General features: G+C 43.2%; 1 protein-coding gene and 1 pseudogene across 3 annotated transcripts in view; one reads left to right on the forward strand and one right to left on the reverse strand.

The window, feature by feature from the left end:
- GNB1 (G protein subunit beta 1) overlaps nucleotides 1-17,992 on the reverse strand; it is a 92,816-nt gene that overhangs the window by 57,934 nt on the left and 16,890 nt on the right. The window contains exon 1 of one of the 3 annotated variants that reach the window (XM_057550299.1): nucleotides 6,654-6,671. The exons of the other annotated variants lie outside the window; for them this stretch is intronic. The gene's annotated coding sequence lies outside the window, so the exon portion shown is untranslated. Of the gene's footprint in view, nucleotides 1-6,653; nucleotides 6,672-17,992 lie in introns of those variants that run through there. 3 annotated transcript variants of the gene reach the window in all.
- The window catches only part of LOC103003625 (iron-sulfur cluster assembly enzyme ISCU-like), a 53,395-nt pseudogene that overhangs the window by 26,137 nt on the left and 9,266 nt on the right, over nucleotides 1-17,992 (forward strand).

The following is a 17,992-nucleotide window of genomic DNA, read 5'->3' on the forward strand; positions in this document are numbered from 1 at the left end:
TACTCCCTCTTGCGAGAACACCAGAATCACAACTAGCTGCTGGACAATCATCGACAGGAAGACACTGGAACTCACCAAAAAAGATACCCCACATCCAAAGACAAAGGAGAAGCCACAGTGAGACGGTAGGAGGGGTGCAATCACAGTAAAATCAAATCCCATAACTGGTGGGTGGGTGACTCACAAACTGGAGAACACTTATACCACAGAAGTCCACCCACTGGAGTGAAGGTTCTGAGCCCCACGTCAGGCTTCCCACCCTGGGGGTCCGGCAACAGGAGAGGAGGAATTCCTAGAGAATCAGACTTTGAAGCCTAGTGGGAATTGACTGCAGGACTTCAACAGGACTGGGGGAAACAGAGACTCCACTCTTGGAGGGCACACACAAAGTAGTGTGCGCACCGGGACCCAGGGGAAGGAGCAGTGACCCCAGAGGAGACTGAACCAGACCTACCTGCTAGTGTTGGAGGGTCTCCTGCAGAGGCGGGGGGTGGCTGTGGCTCACCGTGGGGACAAGGACACTGGCAGCAGAAGTTCTGGGATGTAGTCCTTGGCGTGAGCCCTCCCAGAGTCCGCCATTAGCCCCACCAAAGAGCCCAGTTAGGCTCCAGTGTTGGGTCACCTCAGGCCAAACAACCAACATGGAGGGAACCCAGCCCCACCCATCAACAGTCAAGTGGATTAAAGTTTTACGGAGCTCCGACCGCCACAGCAACAGTCAGCTCTACCCACCACCAGAGCCTCCCATCGAGCCTCTTAGATAGCCTCAACCACCAGAGGGCAGACAGCAGAAGCAAGAACAACTACAATCCTGCAGCCTGTGAACAAAAACCACATTCACAGAAAGACAGACAAGATGAAAAGGCAGAGGGCTATGTACCAGATGAAGGAACAAGATAAAACCCCAGAAAAACAACTACATGAAGTGGAGATAGACAACCTTACAGAAAAAGAATTCAGAATAATGACAGTAAAGATGATCCAGGACCTCGGAAAAAGAATGGAGGCAAAGATCAAGAAGATGCAAGAAATGTTTAACAAAGATCTAGAAGAATTAAAGAACAAACAGAGACGAACAATACAATAACTAAAACGAAAACTACACTAGAAGGAATCAATAGCAGAATAACCTGAGGCAGAAGAACGGATAAGTGACCTGGAAGACAGAATGGCGGAAATTCACTGCTGTGGAACAGAATAAAGAAAAAAGAATGACAAGAAACGAAGACAGCCTAAGAGACCCCTTGGACAACATTAAACGCAACAATATTCGCATTATAGGGATCCCAGAAGGAGACGAGAGAGAGAAAGGACCCGAGAAAATATTTGAAGAGATTATAGTCAAAAACTTCCCTAACATGGGAAAGGAAACAGCCACCTAAGTCCAGGAAGCGCAGCGAGTCCCATACAGGACAAGCCCAAGGAGAAACACGCCGAGACACATAGTAATCAAATTGGCAAAAATTAAAGACAAAGAAAAATTATTGAAAGTAGCAAGGGAAAAATGACAAATAACATACAAGGGAACCCCCATAAGGTTAACAGCTGACTTCTCAGCAGAAATTCTACAAGCCAGAAGGGAGTGGCATGATATACTTAAAGTGATGAAAGGGAAGAACCTACAACCAAGATTACTCTACCGAGCAAGGATCTCATTCAGATTCGATGGAGAAATCAAAAGCTTTACAGACAAGCAAAAGCTAAGAGAATTCAGCACCACCAAACCAACTCTACAACAAATGCTAAAGGAACTTCTCTAAGTGGGAAACACAAGAGAAGAAAAGGACCTACAAAAACAAACCCCCTAAAATTAAGAAAATGGTAATAGGAACATACATATCGATAATTACCTTAAATGTGAATGGATTAAATGCTCCAACCAAAAGACACAGGCTTGCTGAATGGATACAAAAACAAGACCCAAATATATGCTGTCTACAAGAGACCCACTTCAGACCTAGGGACACATACAGACTGAAAGTGAGGGGATGGAAAAAGATATTCCATGCAAATGGAAATCAAAAGAAAGCTGGAGTAGCAGTACTCATATCAGATAAAATAAACTTTAAAATAAAGAATGTTACAAGAGACAAGAAAGAACACTACATAATGATCAAGGGATCAATCCAAGAAGATATAACAATTATAAATATATATGCACCCAACAGAGGAGCACCTCAATACATAAGGCAACTGCTAACAGCTATGAAAGAGGAAATCAACAGTAACACAATAATAGTGGGGGACTTTAACACCTCACTTACACCAATGGACAGATCATCCAAAATGAAAATAAATAAGGAAACAGAACCTTTAAATGACACAACAGACCAAACAGATTTAATTGATATTTATAGGACATTCCATCCAAAAACAACAGATTACACTTTCTTCTCAAGTGTGCACAGAACATTCTCCAGGATAGATCACATCTTGGGTCACAAATCAAGCCTCAGTAAATTTAAGACAATTGAAATCATATCAAGCATCTTTTCTGATCACAACGCTATGAGACTAGAAATGAATTACAGGGGAAAAAAACGTAAAAAACAAACACATGGAGGCTAAACAATACGTTACTAAATAACCAAGAGATCACTGAAGAAATCAAAGAATACCTAGAGACAAATGACAATGAAAACATGATGATCCAAAACCTATGGGATGCAGCAAAAGCAGTTTTAAGAGGGAAGTTTATAGCTATACAAGCCTACCTCAAGAAATAAGAAAAATCTCAAATAAACAATCTAACCTTACACCTAAAGGAACTAGAGAAAGAAGAAGAAACAAAACCCAAAGTTAGCAGAAGGAAAGAAATCATAAAGATCACAGCAGAAATAAATGAAACAGAAACAAAGAAAATAGCAAAGATGAATAAAACTAAAAGCTGGTTCTTTGAGAAGATAAACAAAATTGATAAACCATTAGCCAGACTCATCAAGAAAAAGAGAGAGAGGACTCAAATCAATAAAATTAGAAATGAAAAAGGAGAAGTTACAACAGACACCACAGAAATACAAAGCATCCTAAGAGACTACTACAAGCAACCCTATGCCAATAAAACGGACAACTTGGAAGAAATGGACAAATTCTTACAAAGGTATAACCTTCCAAGACTGAACCGGGAAGAAACAGAAAATATGAACAGCCCAATCACAAGTAATGAAATTGAAACTGTGATTAAAAATCTTCCAACAAACAGAAGTCCAGGACCAGATGGCTTCACAGGTGAATTCTATCAAACATTCAGAGAAGAGCTAACACCCATCCTTCTCAAACTCTTCCAAAAATTTGCAGATGAAGGAACACTCCCAAACTCATTCTATGAGGCCACCATCACCCTGATACCAAAACCAGACAAAGATACTACAAAAAAAGAAAATTACAGACCAATATCACTGATGAATATAGATGCAAAAATGCTCAACAAAATACTAGCAAACAGAATCCAACAGCACATTAAAAGGATCATACACCATGACCAAGTGGGATTTATCCCAGGGATGCAAGGATTCAATATACACATATCAATCAATGTGATACACCATATTAACAAATTGAAGAATAAAAACCATATGATCATCTCAATAGATGCAGAAAAAGCTTTTGACAAAATTCAACACCCATTTATGATAAAAACTCTCCAGGAAGTGGGCTCAGACGGAACCTACCTCAACATAATAAAGGCCATATACGACAAACCCACAGCAAACTTCATTCTCAATGGTGAAAAACTGAAAGCATTTCCTCTAAGATCAGGAAGAAGACAAGGATGTCCACTCTCACCACTATTATTCAACATAGTTTTGGAACTCCTAGCCATGGCAATCAGAGAAGAAAAAGAAATAAAAGGAATACAAATTGGAAAAGGAGAAGTAAAACTGTCACTGTTAGCAAAGGACATGATACTATACATAGAGAATCCTAAAAATGCCACCAGAAAACTACTAGAGCTAATCAATGAATTTGGTAAAGTTGCAGGATACAAAATTAATGCACAGAAATCTGTTGCATTCCTGTACACTAATGATGAAAAATCTGAAAGAGAAATTAAGGAAACACTCCCATTTACCACTGCAACAAAAAGAATAAAATACCTAGGCATAAACCTACCTAGGGAGACAAAAGACCTGTATGCAGAAAACTATAAGACACTGATGAAAGAAATTAAAGATGATATCAACAGATGGAGAGATATACCATGTTCTTGGATTGGAAGAATCAATAGTGTGAAAATGACTATACTACCCAAAGCAATCTACAGATTCAATGCAATCCCTATCAAATTACCAATGGCATTTTTTACAGAACTAGAACAAATAATCTTAAAATTTGTATGGAGACACAAAAGACCCTGAATAGCCAAAGCAGTCTTGAGGGGAAAAAAACAGAGCTGGAGGAATCAGACTCCCTGACTTCAGACTATACTACAAAGCTACAGTAAGCAAGACAATATGGTACTGGCACAAAAACAGAAACATAGATCAATGGAACAAGATAGAAAGCCCAGAGATAAACCCACGCACCTATGGTCAACTAATCTATGACAAAGGAGGCAAGGATATACAATGGAGAAAAGACAGTCTCTTCAATAAGTGGTGCTGGGAAAACTGGACAGCTACATGTAAAAGAATGGAATTAGAACACTCCCTAACACCATACACAAAAATAAACTTAAAACGGATTCGAGACCTAAATGTAAGACCGGGCACTATAAAACCCTTAGAGGAAAACATAGGAAGAACACTCTTTGACATAAATCACAGCAAGATCTTTTTTGATCCATCTCCTAAAGTAATGGGAATAAAAACAAAAATTAAAAAATGGGACCTAATGAAACTTAAAAGCTTTTGCACAGCAAAGGAAACCATAAACAAGACGAAAAGACAACCCTCAGAATGGGAGAAAATATTTGCATATGAACCAACAAAGGATTAATCTCCAAAATATATAAACAGCTCATGAAGCTCATATTAAAGAAACAAACAACCCAATCCAAAAATGGGCAGAAGACCTAAAGAGACATTTCTCCAAAGAAGACATACAGATGGCCAAGAAGCACATGAAAAGCTGCTCAACATCACTAATTATTAGAGAAACGCAAATCAAAACTACAATGAGGTATCACCTCACACCAGTTAGAATGGGCATCATCAGAAAATCTACAAACAACAAATGCTGGAGAGGGTGTGGAGAAAAGGGAACCCTCTTGCACTGTTGATGGGAATGTAAATTGATACAGCCACTATTGAGAACAGTATGAAGGTTCCTTAAAAAACTAAAAATAGAATTACCATATGATCCAGCAATCCCACTACTGGGCATATACCCAGAGAAAACCATAATTCAAAAAGACACATGTACCCCAATGTTCATTGCAGCACTATTTACAATAGCCAGGTCATGGAAGCAGCCTTAATGCCCATCGACAGACGAATGGATAAAGAAGATGTGGTACATATATACAATGGAATATTACTCAGCCATAAAAAGGAACGAAATTGAGTCATTTCTTGAGACGTGGATGGATCTAGAGACTGTCGTACAGAGTGAAGTAAGTCAGAAAGAGGAAAACAAATACCGTATATTAACAAATGTATGTGGAACCTAGAAAAATGGTACAGATGAACCAGTTTGCAGGGCAGAAGTTGAGACACAGATGTAGAGAACAAACGTATGGACACCAAGGGGGGAAAGCCGCGGGGGGGTGGGGATGGTGGTGTGCTGGCGATTGGGATTGACATGTATACATTGATGTGTATAAAATTGATGACTAATAAGAACCTGCTGTATAAAAAAATAAATAAAATAAAATTCAAAAATTAAAAAAAAAAAAAGTAAAATGACAGGACTTCCCTGGTGGCGCAGTGGTTAAGAATCTGCCTGCCAATGCAGGGGACACGGGTTTGAGCCCTGGTCCGGGAAGATCCCACATGCCGTGGAGCAACTAAGCCCGTGCGCCACAACTACTGAGCCTGCGCTCTAGAGCCCACGAGCCACAAATACTGAAGCCCGAGCTCTGCAACAAGAGAAGCCACCGCAATGAGAAGCCCACACATAGCAAAGAAGAGTAGCCCTCACTCACCGCATCCAGAGAAAGCCCGTGCACAGCAGTGAAGACCCAACACAGCCAAAAATTAATTAATTAATTTAAAAAGTGAATGACGTAAATAACTCCCCCACGGTAGGAATAATAAACACTAGGTCACTGTGTTTAAGTCCAGGGTAAGGAAAGCACCCCTTGGACGAAAGCTGGCATTTCCTTGGCCGTGATGGAAGAGTGGGGAGCAGATCTTCCCACAGAACTGGACGGTGTGAGCTCCTGACCCGAAGGGAGTTAAGTGAGGACATGGAATCGCAGAGACCTGAGAGGAGGAGCATCCGCACATGCAGTGCCCGGGACAGGGCCACAGCCACCGGACTCTTCACCCTATTCTTTGTGCCTAGAGTCTGGCGTAGAGGGGCCTCCAAATATTTGTTCACTTTTTTCTTTCATGAAGGGTATTTCCTCCTCCCAATTATACCTAATGTAGTAATTAAAAACTTGGTGATGCATGGGATGATTAAGAATGTAAATTCTGACAACAGTTGATTTTTTCTTTTAAAGCCCAAAATAACGTTAATTCAGAAAGAAGAGGAAAAAGGTCACGTACTGTTGAACCTTCTGACGGAAGTACCCCAGAAAACAACGGCACCATGAAGACATTCAAGAAAACCAGGTTACATGGACAGCATATTCTGACTTTTCATCATCTACGTACTTTCACTGGATAAATAAATACATTTTCCAATTACCTGTCCCATTTGCCAATGAAAAACCTTAAAGGAAGAAAGAAATTTGACTTATTATTAAGAACTATATCTTTTGGGAAATGGTTAATTCTAGATATGAAAAATTAAACGACTCGATCTCCCCCTACCCTCACCCCCCCCCCCCCAAAAATGTTTAACTGGTCTAGTCAAGGCTCTTCTGTCTGCCAAGAGAAAATTCCCACTGGGAATTGGAGAGAGATCTGACAGGTCCCAAGGCCAGGAAGCACAGCAGGCTCTGGGGGGTGTGGGACTGGAAACAAGAAAGGAAAAACAGGAACCAGAGCCCCATCTGGCCAGCTCTTGGTGACCCTTCTGTTTTGCTGGGTGCACTTTCTATCGTTCACCCTCTCTCTTATACATCGTGCACGGTCCAAAACTGAGTGTAATTCCACTGCCCAGTGTCAGCTGTGTCTCTGTGGCACAGGAGGGGATGGATGGCTGCCCCACCACAGGGACTATCGACGGGGTCCCTAGAAGAGAACACGGATAGGCCAAAAACTGACTGGTGTCTTTAATATAGTAACAAACTCACTTTAAGTTACATAAGCACTTATCTCTTCACTCTGGCACTACGTAACTACTTGGCAAAGAGAAGTCATAAAGTATCATACATGAACCGAAATATATATAGCAAGTAGTAATTCAGTTTCCAAAAACTTACGGTCAACAGACACGTGGCCCTAAAAAAAAAAAAAAAAAAAAAAATCAGCAAAACCTCTTTAATATATTTTTTTTACGTACTCATGAGTTTCCCCACTGTCTTATCAACTTATTGTGTCGAAAATAGGAGAAAGGGCTATGGCCAAAATCAGAGGACATCTAACGAAGACAGTCACTTGTTATTTTGATATATCATTTATGTTTTCAGTTCATTTGTCACACCTGTCAAGAAAAATTACAGGCTACCTTCTAAAAGTCCATTTTTAAGTTCCTTAGATGATAAATTTCATTTTTCCAAAAAAGGCACATTATAAACGCCGGCAAGGCCCCTTTAGTCGACAACACTGGTTTTCCTGTGGGTCCTCCAAACTTCCCCTCTGGGGACAGAGAGCCCCAGAGTGACTTAACTTTGATTCCTGGATAGGGAAAGATCCCACCTTCCGCCCTCACCCTGGTATCTCCAGTGGGCAAGCCCCTTCTCCTGGAAACCCCCAACCCCCAAAGGCTTCAGGGCCTAGGTCAGGCAGCCATTAAAATCCCAGCTCCAAAACTGCGTGGAAAGATGCAGCGAACTCCCAGGTTTTAAGATAATTTTAAGTTGTGACAAGCACAGAGAAACTTCACAGGTGAGAGACACCGTGGAAGTGGCTAGCTCCAGACGGTTCACAGTTCCAACAGCAGATGGCGCTGCATCCTTTCCGATGACGTCACATCCTCACAAAGCTGGGTTTTCAGTGGTTGCTTCGATAAAATAGCCAGAAGCACTGCACAAGAATCAAATGAAGACAGCCGTGTCCAGTCAGATTCTGAAGTTTGAGAAGCTATAGTGCCCATTAGTTAACGACAGTGGTTTAGTTAAGAATGAAATAGGGACTTCCCTGGTGGTGCAGTGGTTAAGAATCCGTCTGCCATTGCAGGGGACACGGGTTCAAGCCCTGATCCGGGAAGATCCCACATGCTGTGGAGCAGCTAAGGCCGTGCACAACTACTGAAGGCCGCGCTCTAGAGCCTGTGCACCGCAACGAAGAGTAGCCCCACTCGCCGCAACTAGAGAAAGCCTGAGCGCAGCAACGAAGACCCAATGCAGCCAAAAAAATAAATAAAATTAGTTAAAAAAAAAAAAGAATAAAATAAAAGTTTCCCTCAATTTTGGGGTATTACTTTTTCAAATGGGTACTAAGTTCTTAGGACATACATACTTAAATTGATTGGACCTAAAAACTCAATAAAGGGAACTTTTAGGTATTTATTTTGGCCTGGGGCACTGTGAAAATCCTAGGAACACTAATGGTGCCATGAATTTGGGAATCTTTGCATGAAGGTTCAAGTCTGGGCCTCAGAGGGAGTGGAGGGGGAGGCAGAGAAGCAGGGAGGGGGTGCCTCACAAACTCACCACCACACTGGGCTCCACCTCCACCCAAAGAGCCTCACCTACCTCTCTGCTCCCCTGCTTTAGGTACGGGCTGTAAAATTGGACGGTAACTATACAGGAATTCATCAAGATCTGACTTCCTAATCTTTGTGTTCCCCGAACAAAACCCGAGAGGAACTCAGTAGCTGATTACTGAAAGGCACTTTCCCAGGGCAAGCAGGATGTGCAATGCAGCCTGGAGAACAGGTGCTTGTGTAGACCTTCCATCCCTGCGGGGAGAGGGAGGCTGAAGCCAGGAGCCAAGGGACCAGGAGACGGCGTTCGGGGCAGACCTTTCAAGTGGCACGGAGAGCATTGGAAACACTCACCAGAGAAGGCCCAGGACACAACATTTCTGTGGTATTCTGCCCCAAAGAACCTGCATCTAACCATGAGGAAGCCCAGACAGACCCAAAGTGAGGGTCATTCTCCAAGACAACCGGCCTGCACTCTTTAAAATGTTAAGGGCAAGAACAACAAAGACAGGCTGTTCCAGATTAAAGAAGAACAGACACGACCTCTAAATACAACGCAACGTGTGTTCCCCGACTGACTGGATTGGGACCAGGAGGAAGAGCTGTGAAATCAGTATAGGGACAACCTATGAAACGTGGAATAGAAAACAGATCAGCATCAGTGTTAAACTTACTGATTTTAATGGCTGAACTGTGGTTATATAAAAATGTCTGTGTTCCCAAAATACACGCACTGAAGTATTTAGTGGTAATGTGGGAAAACTGACGTAAACTTTGCATTCTACCTCACGAGACGTTCACGTCTGTCTTTCAATACACCAGCGTGTGCACTGGGAAAACAGCCTGGTGCTCACACGGCCCGGCTGGCAGTGAGGAGCGCGTCCTCTGCCGAGTGACTGCTGGGACCCCTCGTCCCCCTTCGGGCAGCACCCCCAGAGCCAGGCCTCCAGGCGGGGGGGTTGCTGGCCACAGGAGCAAACACACTATGGACACTTTACAGATTTAACTAAAATCTTTACTGAAATGCCTACTGATGAGACCTAAATGCCTTTTTTATGACTAGATCCATAGTGCTTAAGTCCCAATATCTTTCACACATGGCTATCCTGTTAACTACAAGAGGATTTAAAAATAAACCCAAAGAACCTACTCCTTGCCCTCAAAGAACTTATTTTTAGACCCTCCTCAGCACAACTTCCACAGAGGAATTCTCCTTCCAAGGTACTTCTAGTACATGGACATTCAAATTTCAAGTATCACAGTAAGATTCCAAAGGAAATTTAATTTGGAAAGACTTAGAAAACCTATCTATTCTTCTTGTGTATAGAATGTTCCATTAGCTTAGCATATGTTAGCACGTAATTGGTAACAGAAAATTGTAAAGGAAACTAAACACAGAACATTTTTTCTGTGCAGGCCGTGTTGCACAGCAGTTAAAACCAAAGGATCTGGGATCAGAAAGGTGTGTTTGGGTCCAGCTCTGTGACCTCAGGTAAACTGCTGAACCCTCAGGCCTGCTGCTCTGCTGGTGAGGGGGCGGAGGATACCACGCTGGCCAACAGCTCGGAGCAGGGGTGGCAATGGTTTTCTGCAGAGGCCCAGACAGCACACACTCTCGATTCCGGTGTGGATTCGGCCATCACAAAACAGCCACAGATGACAGGCAGAAGAACAGACGTGGGCCCTCCAATAAAAATGTCCACGGACACAACTTGAATTTCATATCACTTTTCCATGCCACAAAATAGTCTCCTTTTGATTTTTCAACCATTTAAAAATGTGAAAACCATTCTTAGCTCATGGGACACACACAAAGAGATGGCAAGCCATAGTTTGCCAACCTCTGGCTCATAGGACGGTGCCTGGCAACTACTATCTGGGAAAACAGCCCGTAAATCTCAGTCTCGGACCAACACCTGATCCCCAGTATTATTATGAGTCGTCCTCCCTTGCCTACCAAGTATGCTCCTAACTGCTCTGCAGCAGCTTCTGCTGGTCTGAAGAGTACACGTACACTTCCGAGATACCTGGCACTCCTGCACTCCAGGAAATGAGCTTTGAGTCTTTAAATCAAACGACGTAATCTTGCCAATTAACTGTGAAAAACCCATTATACAAAAGGTTTCCCCCCCCACAAATGTACACCTAGAGTAGAATTCTACCTCTTACAATTTCCACTATTAGCCAGGAGGCTCCATTTCAGCTGACAGTCCCCACTGAGTCCTGGAGGCTTATTACAGGTGCCCGTCGTGTCTCTCTCTTCTTTCACGTGACTTAAAGCCGATACAGCTACAAGGAACCCGACCAACTGCATTTCACTTGGTCTTTGGTTCTGCCAGACTGGCCCATGCAGATTTCCTGAAGAGTGTTACTATCTAACACTACTGAAAAGTACTGTTATTAAAAACCAATAGATTGTAGTTGTTATGTCAATAGTAACAGGATCCACAGCATCCATTCTTATACAAAAACCAATGAAAGGATGCAGAACAAAACAGGAATATAAGATGCTAAGAGGGACTTCCCTGGCGGTCCAGTGGTTAGGACTTCACACGCTCACTGCCGTGGCTCAGGATTCAATCCCTGGTGGGGAACTAAGATCCTGCAAGCCATGCGGCATGTCCCCCTGCCCCCCAAAAAGCTACAAAAGAGCAGACTACAACACCAATAAAAATCTTTTACCTCAAAGGCAAACTTAGCCAATTATACCTCAATGAAAAAAATAAAGGCAAACTAAAACTATGAAATTTCTATAATAGTCTCATTTCAGTCATGCTAACTTTGAGAGAGCTTCTAGTACTTTCAAATATAAATAATTTGCTTTAACATTTCTTCCAAAACGAAAATATCTTTTTCCTAATTATAATGATCTTGGTATTTTTCCACAAAAAATACAGATAAAACATTACCTTACTGTACCACATGTTCCTTGTCCCCATCTACCCCCAAGAAATAACATCTGTTTCACAGGGATGCCCAGGGGTGTATATTTCTTCCAGACTTTATTTGCCACACTGTGGTCATCTCCTCAGGACAATGAAATAGGGCTACCTTAAATTTTTTTAACAGCTTCGCGGTATTCTGCATGTACCTTAATTTAATCAATTCCCACTGATGGGCATTTAGATTCATCCACTGGTTCATTCCACAAATATTTTTTGAGATGGACTACATTCCAGGCACTGTTTGAGAAGATATTAGGGAATAAAAAAAGATAAAGATCTCTGCCCTCTGGAAATATATTCAAAATACGTTAAGATACATAAAAGTACATAAAGTATAATGCCATTTATATTTAAATAAAAACTACCTATGTGTATAAAAAATAAAGATCTCTGCCCTCATGGAACTTATATTCTAGTAACTACTGACAATTTTTTGCTTTCTTACCAAAAATTCTAGGTGAAGGTTTCTAACAGAAACTGTTTTTACTGTTTTGTTTTTATAACGAATGTTGTAACAAGGATTCTCTTTTTTCCCCTGTGAATAAATTTCTAAAAATAAACTTGCTGAACAATTTAGTTTGGAAATGCCCTTTTATACTAAAGATATTAACCTCTTACCTTTTATATATACATATATATATATATATGCATATCTAATATTTTCTCCAACTTGCTTGTCTTTGAACTACAGTTCAAAGTTCCCTATCATCAGGACTTCCCTGGTGGTCCAGTGGTTAAGACTCCCTGATTCCGCTGCAGGGGGTGCAGGTTCGATCCCTGGTCAGGGAACTAAGATCCTAAATACCATGTTGGCGAGGTCAAAAAAACAAAATTCCTCTATCAGATATCTTTTGCTATAGGTATGTTCTAAGTATTCAAGCAGATAATCTTTTTATGGCTTATGACCTTAGTATCATGCTAAGAAACCCTTTCCCCAAACACCCCACCTCAAAGGTTAAAAAATATTTCTCACAATATTTTTCTAATACTTCCATGTTTTAATTTTTACATTTAAATCTTTAATCCAGCCAGAACCTCTATGTGTTGTGGAATGTAGTTTTCCACTTTATTTTTTCCAACAGACTGCCAGTTGATCTAACATCTGTTACATTACAAACCATCCATTCCCAACTGATTTAAAATGCTACACTAGGGGCTTCCCTGGTGGTGCAGTGGTTAAGAATCCGCCTACCAATGCAGGAGACACGGGTTTGGGCCCTGGTCCGGGAAGCTCCCACATGCCGCGGAGCAACTAAGCCCATGCGTCACAGCTACTGAGCCCGCATGCTGCAACTACTTAAGCCCACGCACCTAGAGCCCGTGCTCTGCAGCAAAAGAAGCCACCGCAATGAGAAGCCTGCGCACCTCAACAAAGAGTAGCCCCTGCTCCCCGCAACCAGAGAAAGCCCGTGCGCAGCAAAGAAGACCCAACACAGCCAAAAATAAATAAATAAATTTTAAAAAAATAATAATAAATAAAATGCTACACTAATCAAGAGGTAAATTCCCATAAATTTATAGATCATTATCTAGACTACTTTGTTCTACCTACCTATGCTTTATAGAACTTTCCTGTTTATATCTAACAGAACACCTTCCCCTCATCTTTCTTTTATAGAACTGACTCTTCTCAAATATTTATTTGTCCAAATTAGGTGACAATTTAAAAATACCCCAGCATGTGCATACAGAAGAACCGCATTCAAATTCTGTGTTCAGGTCTATTCAAATTCTCTTTTATCTCTTCAATAATGCACCTAAGTTAAGTCTTATAGCTGACTTAAAACATGTTTTTCTCTTTATGAAAAAAGAGAAGAGTTTCAGGCCTAACAATCACAAAAAAAAATGACCTTGGTCAATTTGCCTAAGAACTCAAAAAAATTATTTCTAAAGTTAGTTTCCATAAAGGAGTAAGTTATTTACAAAAAAAAAAGCTTCTGTAAGACCCATGGCTCTTGTCATGAACCTCTGCTCTTTGACTTTTCTGATCTTAGCATGGCTCAAATTACTGACCTCCGCGATAACACTAAAAACAGACTCTCACTCTAAAGCAACCGTGAAGTTCATTTCAGCCAAGCCTTCAGGACAAAGAGCTGAACTGCAGGCATGGACTGTGGCCCTGGTCTTTCTGAGGTAGGAGGAGGGCACAGGAGGGGCAGGAGCAGCGGCACAGGTGCCCCTGGAGCTGGAGCCTTCGGAGGTCCCCGCTTCCTTGCCCAGGAATCTCAGCCAGCTCAGTCACAGGAATAATACGCAGGAAACACAAGGGGGTGGCAGTGAGAGGAACCTGCTTGTCCAATCACCATTATTCACCAAGTGCCTGGCTCCTCCTCTCTGCCTCTCCTGCCAGATGACCCAGTTACCCTCAAACTCTCTCCCCAAGAACACCCCGAAGTTTATAACAGGCCAGTATGTAAAAAGCTTCAGAGCTACTTATATTCAATTTATCAGGGAACACCTACGTTAGCCTGCACCCACTTGTAATGCTGCTTCGTTACATGTCTTAGATGAAAAAACAATCTTTTGTTTTGTTTGAAATTTAATCCGTCCCCCTCCCAATCAAAGCCATCTTTCTTGATCTCATCTTGTCTCTTCCAAACCTTAAAATTCTGAGCTTATTTAGCAGGCACTTCATGCAGCCTGTTATGTATAGGAGAGTTGCTGAAATGACAGTAAGGTATTGTTTGCTGAAAGCTCATTAGTTCAACCCATTTTTCTGACATAAATTAAATTCTATGCTAATTCAAACTGCTGTTTAACCTCACAAGAGTTAAGGAGAGGGAGGAGATATGGGAATGTATGTATATGTATAGCTGATTCACTTTGTTATAAAGCAGAAACTAACACACCATTGTAAAGCAATTACACGCCAATAAAGATGTAAAAAAAAAAAGTTAATGAAAATAGGTCTATCACACATCCCATGTCACAGCTAACTTGCTCGGCTGGAGGGAGTAGCATACCCATTACGACAAACTTTGAAGCCATGAGACCAGCTGAAATGAAAGGCCAATACAAACAGCCAGCACGGGTGATAAGATAGATAAGACACCCCCCTCCAGCTTTTCTTAAGGCGTTTAGCCTTCTGTTACTGCATCAATTCCCTCTACCAGCTAGTTTCGAACAACATCAATTGTGCTTGCTTCTCCGTGTGTGGTCCAGGGACCAGCAACGCCAGAGGCACCTGGGAGCTTGTTAGGAAAGCTCACGCACTTGGCCCCAGACTGAATTAGGATCTGCATCTAATAAGATCCCAGGGGATTCATTCACACAGTCGAGTTCTGGATGCACCCAGATTTAGGAGCTCCCTATTTAAAAACAGACCACTCCACGGTTCCCCACATCACCCACCAACTACAGAGCCCTTTCCTTGTTCCCCTCCTCCCACAGCAAAACTTCCGGAAGCCACATCCACACAGGTGGTCTCCCCTTCCTCAACTCCCATGTTTTAACTCCCCGCAATATGTCTTTCACTGCCCACCACCTAGCACCTACAGTCCCTAAATCTGAGGGACCCCTTTCACCTGACCCCTCAACAGCACTCTATGTGGGGATCCCCACCCTCCTTACTGAGGAAGAGCTGCCTTCTCCTTCCTTCACTGGCTGGGCCTCCCCATCGCCTCCTCTTCCTACCTCCCAGGCACAGGTGAAAGCATCATTCACAAGAACTGAAATATTACCTATGACTTCCAGACTGAACTCCAGGCCAACATACTTACGAGCCAACACTTGCACTTGGTTTTCTATGTCCATTTTGAACTTCAAATGTTCCAATCATAGCTCTCTCGTCCCCACTGGACAGTCAACAAACCTGAGCTACCCATCTGGCCTCACCTCAGTGCCCGACCATCACCGGCCCCTAAGTTTGCAAAGCAAGCACTTAAGAACTGTCCTAGGGGAATTCCCTGGTGGTCCAGTGGTTAAGGGCTCTGTGCTGCCATTGCATGGGGCACAGGTTCGATCCCTGGTTGGGGAACTAAGATCCCACATGCTGCCAGGCACGGCCAAAATAAAAAAAAGAATCGTCCTAGATCATCAGCACCGTGGCTAGCTCAACCTCCAGAGCAGATATGAGTCTGTCCACTTACTCTCATTTCCTCAGCCCCCATCCTTAGCCAAGCCACATCGTTTCTCATCAACAGTATCCTTTAAATGATCTTTGTTTCTATTTTCACCCCAACAATCCATTCTTCCTTCGGCAACTGAACAACCTTTTAAAATTCTCATCTGGTCACTTCCTGCTTAGAATTGTGCAGTGGCGTCCACCGCACCGAGGGAAAGACCCAAACTTTCTTCCACATCAGAGTGACCATAAAATGCACTGTCCACCAGGGCACGTCTAATAGTCAGAGGGCACTCCCCACACAGAATCCCGGCTCACCGGGTGAAGCTGACACTGTCCTGGCAAACTGGGCCAGGTGGCCAAGGCCAGCTTCCTCTCCAACACTGACTTCTACCGCCTTGCTCCCGGGGCAAAGCTCCAGCCACGCTGGCCTCTCCCCACCTCAGGGCCTTTGCAATTGCTGTTCTCTGCACTTGAAGTAACCAGGCTCTTCTCCTACCTGGCTTCTCCTCCTTCAGGTGCCAACTGCTCAGAACGGCCTTCCCCAATTAACCTAAAACCAAGTGCCCTCTCTCCACTCTGGATCTTGCAGCACTCACCACAGGTCTGAAACTTGCTTATTCACTAGTTCACAGTCTTCCCCAAAAGAATAAAAGATTAGAAGCTATTTCCCAGTACTTGCACATCACCAATCACAGCGTCTTGCTGAAAGTAAGTATATGGCAAATGTCTGTTAAATAAATTGATGCCTTTAAGCAGTTCACTTCTGGAATCCATTCCACAGAAATCTTAGTATTAACTGGACATCCTAAAGCAGGCAATTCTAAATGTCATGTTATAGAGAGGTCTTGAGAGATTTAAAAAATGGCCACAGATTCTTTGCAGCTCCTCCTGTAAGAACCAGGTTCACTATTTCTCTACACTTCCAGTTTGGACGAGGCCTCATAACTTGCTCTGACCAACAGAATGTAACAAAGGTGACACTGTGTGACTTCTACGTATGGCCTCAAGAAGCCTAGCAACTTCTGCTCCCACCCTCTTGCCACTCGGCTACCCTGAGAGGCCTGAGCTGGCCTGCTGGAGAGGTCACATGGAGAACAGAGGTGCAGCCTGGCGAAAAGTCCATGCAGGTAAGGCCTTCCCAGAGGTGCCAACGGACTGCAGACCCATGAGTGTGCAGAGCCCCCCACCACACAAAGCCCTAACTGCCAATGGTGAACACACAGTTATTGCTTGAACTCGTTAAGTTTGGGGGGCAGTTTGTTATGCACCAACAGGTAACTGATGCAAGGCCACGAGCAAGTGTTTTTTTTTTTTTTTTTTTTTTTTTTAAATATTTATTTATTTATTTATTTATTTATTTATTTATGGCTGTGTTGGGTCTTCGTTTCTGTGTGAGGGCTTTCTCTAGTTGTGGCAAGCGGGGGCCACTCTTCATCGCGGTGCGCGGGCCTCTCACTATCGTGGCCTCTCTTGTTGCGGAGCACAGGCTCCAGATGCGCAGGCTCAGTAATTGTGGCTCACGGGCCTAGTTGCTCCGTGGCATGTGGGATCCTCCCAGACCAGGGCTCGAACCCGTGTCCCCTGCATTGGCAGGCGGATTCTCAACCACTGCGCTACCAGGGAAGCCCCGAGCAAGTGTTTTTAACTGCAGGACGCATGTGAGTTTAGGTCAGAGTTCTCAGCCTCGGACCGGCGATGTCTTGGGCTGGCTCACCCTGGGCTGTTCAGCAGCATCCCTGCAGCACACCACACATCATGACGACTAACTACAGGTGTCTGCAGACAAGCGACAATGGAGACCCAAAGCAAGGGGAGAATGCGAATGCTGCCTGCGCCTCCCAGGGGCTTGGCACTTCCGCGAGGGAAGGAAGGAGCCACTGCTTTGGGGGGCGTTCTTTGTGCTGTCTCCTCCTTCACATCTGATCTGGGTTGATCCATATGTCCTTTCCCTCCTCGCTGGTACCCAAAAGTCAGTTAGTGGAATGGACATTAGCAATAGCCTCTACCTATTCCTGCAAAAATTACCCTCAAGGATGTCATTCTTTTGTTTCCACAAAAGAAAAAAGACAGCTGCAAAGAACAAAAATTGCCCAGAGGGTCCTTCCAGCCCTGGGCCTGCCCG

Source organism: Balaenoptera acutorostrata, chromosome 1 (assembly GCF_949987535.1).
Source record: "Balaenoptera acutorostrata chromosome 1, mBalAcu1.1, whole genome shotgun sequence".
NCBI classification, from domain to species: Eukaryota; Metazoa; Chordata; class Mammalia; order Artiodactyla; family Balaenopteridae; genus Balaenoptera; species Balaenoptera acutorostrata.